We start from the raw sequence: 10,081 nt of genomic DNA, 5'->3' as shown, positions 1-10,081 counted from the left end.
TTCTCTAATTACAGGACCGTCTGCCAGGAGGCACCATTCTCTGAAGAGTTGGGGCGTTCTGCCTGTCTGTCTGACTGTCTGTCTGCCTGCCGCCTTACAAACAAAGCCAAGGATTCTGTTGCTGTTCATTGTGCCTACATGCTTGTGTTTGTGTGCCTCGCATTGCACCTGCCTCCCTCTGCCTCTTCAGTCCCATCAGAGGATTGGAGTCTCTTTCATGTTCTACACGGTCTAATCTAACACCTGCCTTTGTGTTTCAGGACTGGACTGGACTGGACTGGACTGGACTGGACTGGACTGGACTGGACTGGACTGGCTGGACTGGACTGGACTGGCTGGACTGGACTGGACTGGCTGGACTGGACTAGCTGGACTGGACTGGACTGGCTGGACTGGCTGGACTGGACTGGACTGGCTGGACTGGACTAGCTGGACTGGACTGGCTGGACTGGACTGGACTGGCTGGACTGGACTGGCTGGACTGGACTAGCTGGACTGGACTGGCTGGACTGGACTGGCTGGACTGGACTGGCTGGACTGGACTGGACTGGCTGGACTGGACTGGACTGGACTGACTGGACTGGACTGGACTGGACTGGCTGGACTGGACTGGACTGGACTGGACTGGCTGGACTGGACTAGCTGGACTGGACTGGCTGGACTGGACTGGCTGGACTGGACTGGACTGGCTGGACTGGACTGGCTGGACTGGACTAGCTGGACTGGACTGGCTGGACTGGACTGGCTGGACTGGACTGGCTGGACTGGACTGGACTGGCTGGACTGGACTAGCTGGACTGGACTGGCTGGACTGGACTGGACTGGACTGGCTGGACTGGACTAGCTGGACTGGACTGGCTGGACTGGACTGGCTGGACTGGACTGGCTGGCTGGACTGGCTGGGACCAGCTGGACTGGACTGGCTGGACTGGACTGGCTGGACTGGACCAGCTGGACTGGACTGGCTGGACTGGACTGGCTGGACTGGACTGGACTGGCTGGACTGGACTGGCTGGACTGGACTAGCTGGACTGGACTGGCTGGACTGGACTGGCTGGACTGACTGGCTGGACTGGACAGCTGGACTGGACTGGCTGGACCTGGACTGGACTGGCTGGACTGGACTGGCTGGACCGGACCAGCTGGACTGGACTGGCTGGACTGGACTGGCTGGACTGGACTAGCTGGACTGGACTGGCTGGACTCGACTAGCTGGACTGGACTGGCTGGACTGGACTGGACTGGACTCGACTAGCTGGACTGGACTGGACTGGACTGGACTGGACTGGACTGGACTGGCTGGACTGGCTGGACTGGACTGGACTGGCTGGACTGGACTAGCTGGACTGGACTGGACTGGCTGGACTGGCTGGACTGGACTGGACTGGCTGGACTGGACTAGCTGGACTGGACTGGCTGGACTGGACTGGCTGGACTGGACTGGCTGGACTGGACTGGCTGGACTGGACTGGCTGGACTGGACTGGCTGGACTGGACTGGACTGGCTGGACTGGACTGGCTGGACTGGACTGGACTGGCTGGACTGGACTGGCTGGACTGGACTGGCTGGACTGGACTGGCTGGACTGGACTAGCTGGACTGGACTGGCTGGACTGGACTGGACTGGACTGGACTGGCTGGACTGGACTAGCTGGACTGGACTGGCTGGACTGGACTGGCTGGACGGACTGGACTGGCTGGACTGGACTGGCTGGACTGGACCAGCTGGACTGGACTGGCTGGACTGGACTGGCTGGACTGGACTAGCTGGACTGGACTGGCTGGACTGGACTGGCTGGACTGGACTGGACTGGCTGGACTGGACTGGCTGGACTGGACTAGCTGGACTGGACTGGCTGGACTGGACTGGCTGGACTGGACCAGCTGGACTGGACTGGCTGGACTGGACTGGCTGGACTGGACTGGACTGGCTGGACTGGACTGGCTGGACTGGACCAGCTGGACTGGACTGGCTGGACTGGACTGGCTGGACTGGACCAGCTGGACTGGACTGGCTGGACTGGACTGGACTGGCTGGACTGGACTGGCTGGACTGGACCAGCTGGACTGGACTGGCTGGACTGGACTGGCTGGACTGGACTGGCTGGACTGGACCAGCTGGACTGGACGGCTGGACTGGACCGGCTGGACTGACTGGACTGGCTGGACTGGACTGGCTGGACTGGACCAGCTGGACTGGCTGGCTGGACTGGCTGGACTGGACCAGCTGGACTGGACTGGCTGGACTGGACTGGCTGGACTGGACCGGACTGGCTGGACTGGACTGGCTGGACCGACCAGCTGGACTGGACTGGCTGGACTGGACTGGCTGGACTGGACCAGCTGGACTGGACTGGCTGGACTGGACTGGCTGGACCAGCTGGACTGGACCAGCTGGACTGGACTGGCTGGACTGGACTAGCTGGACTGGACCAGCTGGACTGGACTGGCTGGACCAGCTGGACCGACCAGCTGGACTGGACCAGCTGGACTGGACTGGTTGGACTGGACTGGACCAGCTGGACTGGCTGGACCTGGACCAGCTGGACCGACCAGCTGGACTGGACCAGCTGGACTGGACCAGCTGGACCGACTGGCTGGACTGGACTGGCTGGACTGGACAGCTGGACTGGACGGCTGGACCTGGACTAGCTGGACCGACCAGCTGGACTGGACCAGCTGGACTGGACTGGTTGGACCGACTGGACCAGCTGGACCGGACCAGCTGGACCGGACCAGCTGGACTGGACTGGACTGGCTGGACCGGACCAGCTGGACCGACCAGCTGGACCGGACCGGACCAGCTGGACTGACCGACCAGCTGGACTGGACCAGCTGGACCGGACCAGCTGGACTGGACTGGACCGGTTGGACCGACTGGACTAGCTGGACCGGACCAGCTGGACTGGACAGCCAGACCGGACCAGCTGGACCGACCAGCTGGACTGGACTGGCTGGACCGACCAGCTGGACTGGACTGGTTGGACTGGACCAGCTGGACTGGACCAGCTGGACTGGACCAGCTGGACTGGACTGGTTGGACTGGACTGGACTAGCTGGACTGGACCAGCTGGACTGGACCAGCTGGACTGGACCGGACCGGACCGACCAGACTGGACTGGTTGGACCTGGACCAGCTGGACTGGACCAGCTGGACTGGACTGGCTGGACTGGACTGGCTGTACTGGACCAGCTGGGCTGGACTAGCTGGACTGGACTGGCGTACTGGACCAGCTGGACTGGACCAGCTGGACTGGACTGGCTGGACCGGACCGGCTGGACGGCTGGACTGGCTGGACGGACCAGCTGGACTGGACTGGACAGCTGGGCTGACCAGCTGGACTGGACTGGACCAGCTGGACCGACCAGCTGGACTGGACTGGCTGGACTGGACTGGCTGGACTGGACCAGCTGGACTGGACTGGCTGGACTGGACTAGCTGGACTGGACCAGCTGGACTGGACTGGCTGGACTGGACCAGCTGGACTGGACCAGCTGGACTGGACTGGCTGGACTGGACCAGCTGGACTGGACCAGCTGGACTGGACCGGCTGGACCAGCTGGACCTGGACCAGCTGGACTGGACCAGCTGGACTGGACCAGCTGGACTGGACTGGTTGGACTGGACCGACCAGCTGGACTGGCTGGACTGGACTAGCTGGACTGGACTAGCTGGACTGGACCAGCTGGACTGGACTGGACTGGACCAGCTGGGCTGGACCAGCTGGACTGGACTGGACCAGCTGGACTGGACTAGCTGGACTGGACTGGCTGGACTGGACTGGCTGGACTGGACTGGCTGGACTGGACCAGCTGGACTGGACTGGCTGGACTGGACCAGCTGGACTGGACCAGCTGGACTGGACTGGCTGGACTGGACTAGCTGGACTGGACCAGCTGGACTGGACTGGCTGGACTGGACCAGCTGGACTGGACCAGCTAGACTGGACCAGCTGGACCGACCAGCTGGACCGGACCGGCTGGACCGACCAGCTGGACTGGACTGGACTGGCTGGACTGGACCAGCTGGACCGACCAGCTGGACTGGACCAGCTGGACCTGGACCGGCTGGACTGGACTGGACTAGCTGGACTGGACCAGCTGGACTGGACCAGCTGGACTGGACTGGACTGGACTGGACCAGACTGGACTGGTTGGACTGGACCAGCTGGACTGGACCAGCTGGACTGGACTGGCTGGACTGGACTGGCTGTACTGGACCAGCTGGGCTGGACTAGCTGGACTGGACTGGACTGGACTAGCTGGACTGGACTAGCTGGACTGGACCAGCTGGACTGGACTGGACTAGCTGGACTGGTCTAGCTGGACTGGTTTGACTGGACCAGCTGGACCAGCTGGACTGGACCAGCTGGACTGGACTAGCTGGACTGGACTAGCTGGACTGGACTGGACCAGCTGGACTGGACCAGCTGGACTGGACTGGACCAGCTGGACTGGACTGGACCAGCTGGACTGGACTGGCTGGACTGGACTGGTTGGACTGGTCTAGCTGGACTGGACTGGCTGGACTGGACCAGCTGGACTTGCTGGACTGGACTGGCTGGACTGGACCAGCTGGACTGGTCTAGCTGGACTGGTCTAGCTGGACTGGACTGGTTGGACTGGACTAGCTGGACCAGCTGGACTGGACTAGCTGGGCTGGACTGGACTAGCTGGACCAGCTGGACTGGACCAGCTGGACTGGACCGGCTGGACTGGACTGGTTGGACTGGACTGGTTGGACTGGACCAGCTGGACTGGACCAGCTGGACTGGTTGGACTGGACTGGACCATCTGGACCAGCTGGACTGGACCAGCTGGACTGGACCAGCTGGACCGGACTGGTTGGACTGGACTGGACCAGCTGGACTGGACCGGACTGGCTGGACTGGACTGGCTGGACCGGACCAGCTGGACCGGACTGGCTGGACTGGACCTGGCTGGACTGGACTGGCTGGACTGGACTGGCTGGACTGGACTGGCTGGACCTGGACCGGCTGGACCGGACTGGCTGGACTGGACCAGCTGGACCTGGACTGGCTGGACTGGACCAGCTGGACTGGACTGGCTGGACCGACCAGCTGGACCGACCAGCTGGACTGGACTGGCTGGACCGACCAGCTGGACCGACCAGCTGGACTGGACTGGCTGGACTAGCTGGACTGGACCAGCTGGACTGGACCAGCTGGACCGGACCAGCTGGACTGGACTGGTTGGACTGGACTGGACTAGCTGGACTGGACTGAGCTGGACTGGACAGCTGGACTGGACCAGCTGGACCGACCAGCTGGACTGGACTGGCTGGACTGGACTGGCTGGACTGGACCAGCTGGACTGGACTGGCTGGACTGGACCAGCTGGACTGGACTAGCTGGACCGACCAGCTGGACTGGACTGGTTGGACGGACTGGACCAGCTGGACTGGACCAGCTGGACTGGACCAGCTGGACTGGACTGGACTGGCTGGACTGGACTAGCTGGACTGGACCAGCTGGACTGGACCGACTAGCTGGACTGGACTGGACCAGCTGGACCAGCTGGACCGGACCAGCTGGACCGGACTGGACTGGTTGGACTGGACTGGACCAGCTGGACTGGACCAGCTGGACTGGACCAGCTAGACTGGACCAGCTGGACTGGACCAGCTGGACTGGACTGGCTGGACTGGACCAGCTGGACTGGACTGGTTGGACTGGACCAGCTGGACTGGACCAGCTGGACCGACCAGCTGGACTGGACCAGCTGGACTGGACTGGACAGCTGGACTGGACCAGCTGGACTGGACAGCTGGACTGGACCGGACTGGACCAGACTGGACTGGTTGGACTGGACCAGCTGGACTGGACCAGCTGGACTGGACTGGCTGGACTGGACTGGCTGTACTGGACAGCTGGGCTGGACCAGCTGGACTGGACTGGACCAGCTGGACCGGACCAGCTGGACTGGACTGGCTGGACTGGACTGGCTGGACTGGACTGGCTGGACTGGACCAGCTGGACTGGACCAGCTGGACTGGACTGGACTGGACTAGCTGGGCTGGACCAGCTGGACTGGACTGGACCGGACCAGCTGGACCGGACCAGCTGGACTGGACTGGCTGGACTGGCTGACTGGCTGGCTGGACCTGGACCAGCTGGACTGGACTGGCTGGACTGGACCAGCTGGACCGACCAGCTGGACTGGACTGGCTGGACTGGACCAGCTGGACTGGACCAGCTGGACTGGACTGGCTGGACTGGACCAGCTGGACTGGACCAGCTGGACTGGACTGGCTGGACCAGCTGGACTGGACCAGCTGGACTGGACCAGCTGGACCGACCAGCTGGACCGGACTGGTTGGACCGGACCGACCAGCTGGACTGGCTGGACTGGACTAGCTGGACCGGACTAGCTGGACTGGACCAGCTGGACTGGACTGGACTGGACCAGCTGGGCTGGACCAGCTGGACTGGACTGGACTGGACCAGCTGGACTGGACCAGCTGGACCGGACCGGCTGGACTGGACTGGCTGGACTGGACTGGCTGGACTGGACCAGCTGGACCGGACTGGCTGGACCGGACCAGCTGGACTGGACTAGCTGGACTGGACTGGCTGACTGGACCAGCTGGACTGGACAGCCAGACTGGACCAGCTGGACTGGACCAGCTGGACTGGACTGGCTGGACCGGACCAGCTGGACTGGACTGGACTGGTTGGACCGACCAGCTGGACCGACTAGCTGGACTGGACCAGCTGGACTGGACTAGCTGGACCGGACTGGACCAGCTGGACTGGACCAGCTGGACTGGACCAGCTGGACTGGACCGACTGGACCGACCAGACTGGACTGGTTGGACTGGACCAGCTGGACCGGACCAGCTGGACTGGACTGGCTGGACTGGACTGGCTGTACTGGACCAGCTGGGCTGGACCAGCTGGACTGGACTGGACTGGACTAGCTGGACTGGACCAGCTGGACTGGACCAGCTGGACTGGACTGGACTAGCTGGACTGGTCTAGCTGGACTGGTTTGACTGGACTAGCTGGACTAGCTGGACTGGACCAGCTGGACTGGACTAGCTGGACTGGACCAGCTGGACTGGACTGGACCAGCTGGACTGGACCAGCTGGACTGGACTGGACCAGCTGGACTGGACTGGACAGCTGGACCGGACTGGCTGGACTGGACTGGTTGGACTGGTCTAGCTGGACCGGACTGGCTGGACTGGACTAGCTGGAGACCAGCTGGACTGGACTGGCTGGACTGGACTAGCTGGACTGGTCTAGCTGGACTGGTCTAGCTGGACCGGACTGGTTGGACTGGACCAGCTGGACCAGCTGGACTGGACTGGCTGGGCTGGACTGGACCAGCTGGACAGCTGGACTGGACCAGCTGGACTGGACTGGTTGGACTGGACTGGTTGGACTGGACCAGCTGGACCGGACTAGCTGGACTGGTTGGACTGGACTGGACTATCTGGACCAGCTGGACTGGACCAGCTGGACTGGACTAGCTGGACTGGACTGGTTGGACTGGACTAGCTGGACCTGGACCAGCTGGACTGGACCAGCTGGACTGGACCGGACTGGACCAGACTGGACTGGTTGGACTGGACTAGCTGGACTGGACTAGCTGGACTGGACTGGCTGGACTGGACTGGCTGTACTGGACCAGCTGGGCTGGACTAGCTGGACTGGACTGACCGGACTAGCTGGACTGGACTGGCTGGACTGGACTAGCTGGACTGGACTGGCTGGACTGGACTGGCTGTACTGGACTAGCTGGGCTGGACTAGCTGGACTGGACTGGACTGGACTAGCTGGACTGGACTGGCTGGACTGGACTGGCTGGACTGGACTGGCTGGACCGGACTAGCTGGACTGGACTGGCAGCTGGACTGGACCGGCTGGACTGGACTAGGACTGGACCGACCAGCTGGACTGGACCAGCTGGACTGGACTGGCTGGACTGGACTGGCTGGACTGGACTGGCTGGACTGGACTAGCTGGACTGGACTGGCTGGACTGGACCAGCTGGACCGGACCAGCTGGACTGGACTGGCTGGACCGGACCAGCTGGACTGGACCAGCTGGACTGGACTGGCTGGACTGGACTAGCTGGACTGGACTAGCTGGATTGGACCTGGCTGGACTAGCTGGACTGGACCAGCTGGACTGGACCAGCTGGACTGGACCAGCTGGACTGGACTGGTTGGACCGACTGGACCAGCTGGACTGGCTGGACTGGACCAGCTGGACTGGACTAGCTGGACCGACCAGCTGGACCAGACCAGCTGGACCGGACTGGCTGGACTGGACTGGCTGGACTGGACCAGCTGGACTGGACTGGCTGGACTGGACCAGCTGGACTGGACCAGCTGGACTGGACCAGCTGGACTGGACTGGTTGGACTGGACGGACTAGCTGGACCGACCAGCTGGACTGGACCAGCTGGACTGGACTGGACTGGCTGGACTGGACTAGCTGGACCGACCAGCTGGACTGGACCGGACCAGCTGGACCGACTGGACTAGCTGGACTGGACCAGCTGGACTGGACCAGCTGGACTGGACTGGACTGGTTGGACTGGACCAGCTGGACTGGACCAGCTGGACTGGACTAGCTGGACTGGACCAGCTAGACTGGACTAGCTGGACTGGACTAGCTGGACGACTAGCTGGACTGGACTAGCTGGACTGGACCAGCTGGACCGGGACTGGTTGGACTGGACTGGACTAGCTGGACTGGCTGGACTGGACCAGCTGGACCGGACCAGCTGGACTGGACCAGCTGGACTGGACCAGCTGGACTGGACTGGACTGGCTGGACTGGACTGGCTGGACTGGACCAGCTGGACTGGACTGGCTGGACTGGACAGCTGGACTGGACTAGCTGGACTGGACCAGCTGGACCGGACCGGTTGACTGGACCGACCAGCTGGACGGACCAGCTGGACGACCAGCTGGACCGGACCGGACTGAACTGGACTGGACCAGCTGGACTGGACCAGCTGGACTGGACTGACCAGCTGGACTGGACCGACCAGCTGGACTGGACTGGACTGGTTGGACTGGACCAGCTGGACTGGACTAGCTGGACTGGACTAGCTGGACTGGACTAGCTAGACTGGACCAGCTGGACCAGCTGGACTGGACTGGTTGGACTGGACCAGCTGGACTGGACTGGACGGTTGGACTGGACCAGCTGGACCGGACCAGCTGGACTGGACCAGCTGGACCGGACTGGTTGGACTGGACTGGACCAGCTGGACCGGACCAGCTGGACTGACTGGACTGGACTGGACCGACTGGTTGGACTGGACTAGCTGGACTGGACCAGCTGGACTGGACTGGCTGGACTGGACTGGCTGTACTGGACTAGCTGGGCTGGACTAGCTGGACTGGACTGGACTAGCTGGACTGGACCAGCTGGACTGGACCAGCTGGACTGGACTGGACCAGCTGGACTGGTCTAGCTGGACTGGTTTGACTGGACTAGCTGGACCAGCTGGACTGGACTAGCTGGACTGGACTAGCTGGACTGGACTAGCTGGACTGGACTGGACTAGCTGGACTGGACTAGCTGGACTGGACTGGACCAGCTGGACTGGACTGGACCAGCTGGACTGGACTGGCTGGACTGGACTGGTTGGACTGGTCTAGCTGGACTGGACTGGCTGGACTGGACTAGCTGGACTGGACTAGCTGGACTGGACTGGCTGGACTGGACTAGCTGGACTGGTCTAGCTGGACTGGTCTAGCTGGACTGGACTGGTTGGACTGGACTAGCTGGACTAGCTGGACTGGACTAGCTGGGCTGGACTGGACTAGCTGGACTAGCTGGACTGGACTAGCTGGACTGGACTGGTTGGACTGGACTGGTTGGACTGGACTAGCTGGACTGGACTAGCTGGACTGGTTGGACTGGACTGGACTATCTGGACTAGCTGGACTGGACTAGCTGGACTGGACTAGCTGGACTGGACTGGCTGGGCTGGACTGGACTAGCTGGACTGGACTAGCTGGACTGGACTGGGCTGGACTAGCTGGACTGGACTAGCTGGACTGGACTGGACTGGACTAGCTGGACTGGACTAGCTG

This window comes from Oncorhynchus gorbuscha, unplaced genomic scaffold (genome assembly GCF_021184085.1).
Source record: "Oncorhynchus gorbuscha isolate QuinsamMale2020 ecotype Even-year unplaced genomic scaffold, OgorEven_v1.0 Un_scaffold_1715, whole genome shotgun sequence".
NCBI lineage: Eukaryota > Metazoa > Chordata > Actinopteri > Salmoniformes > Salmonidae > Oncorhynchus > Oncorhynchus gorbuscha.
Note: the sequence above shows the minus strand (reverse complement) of the source record.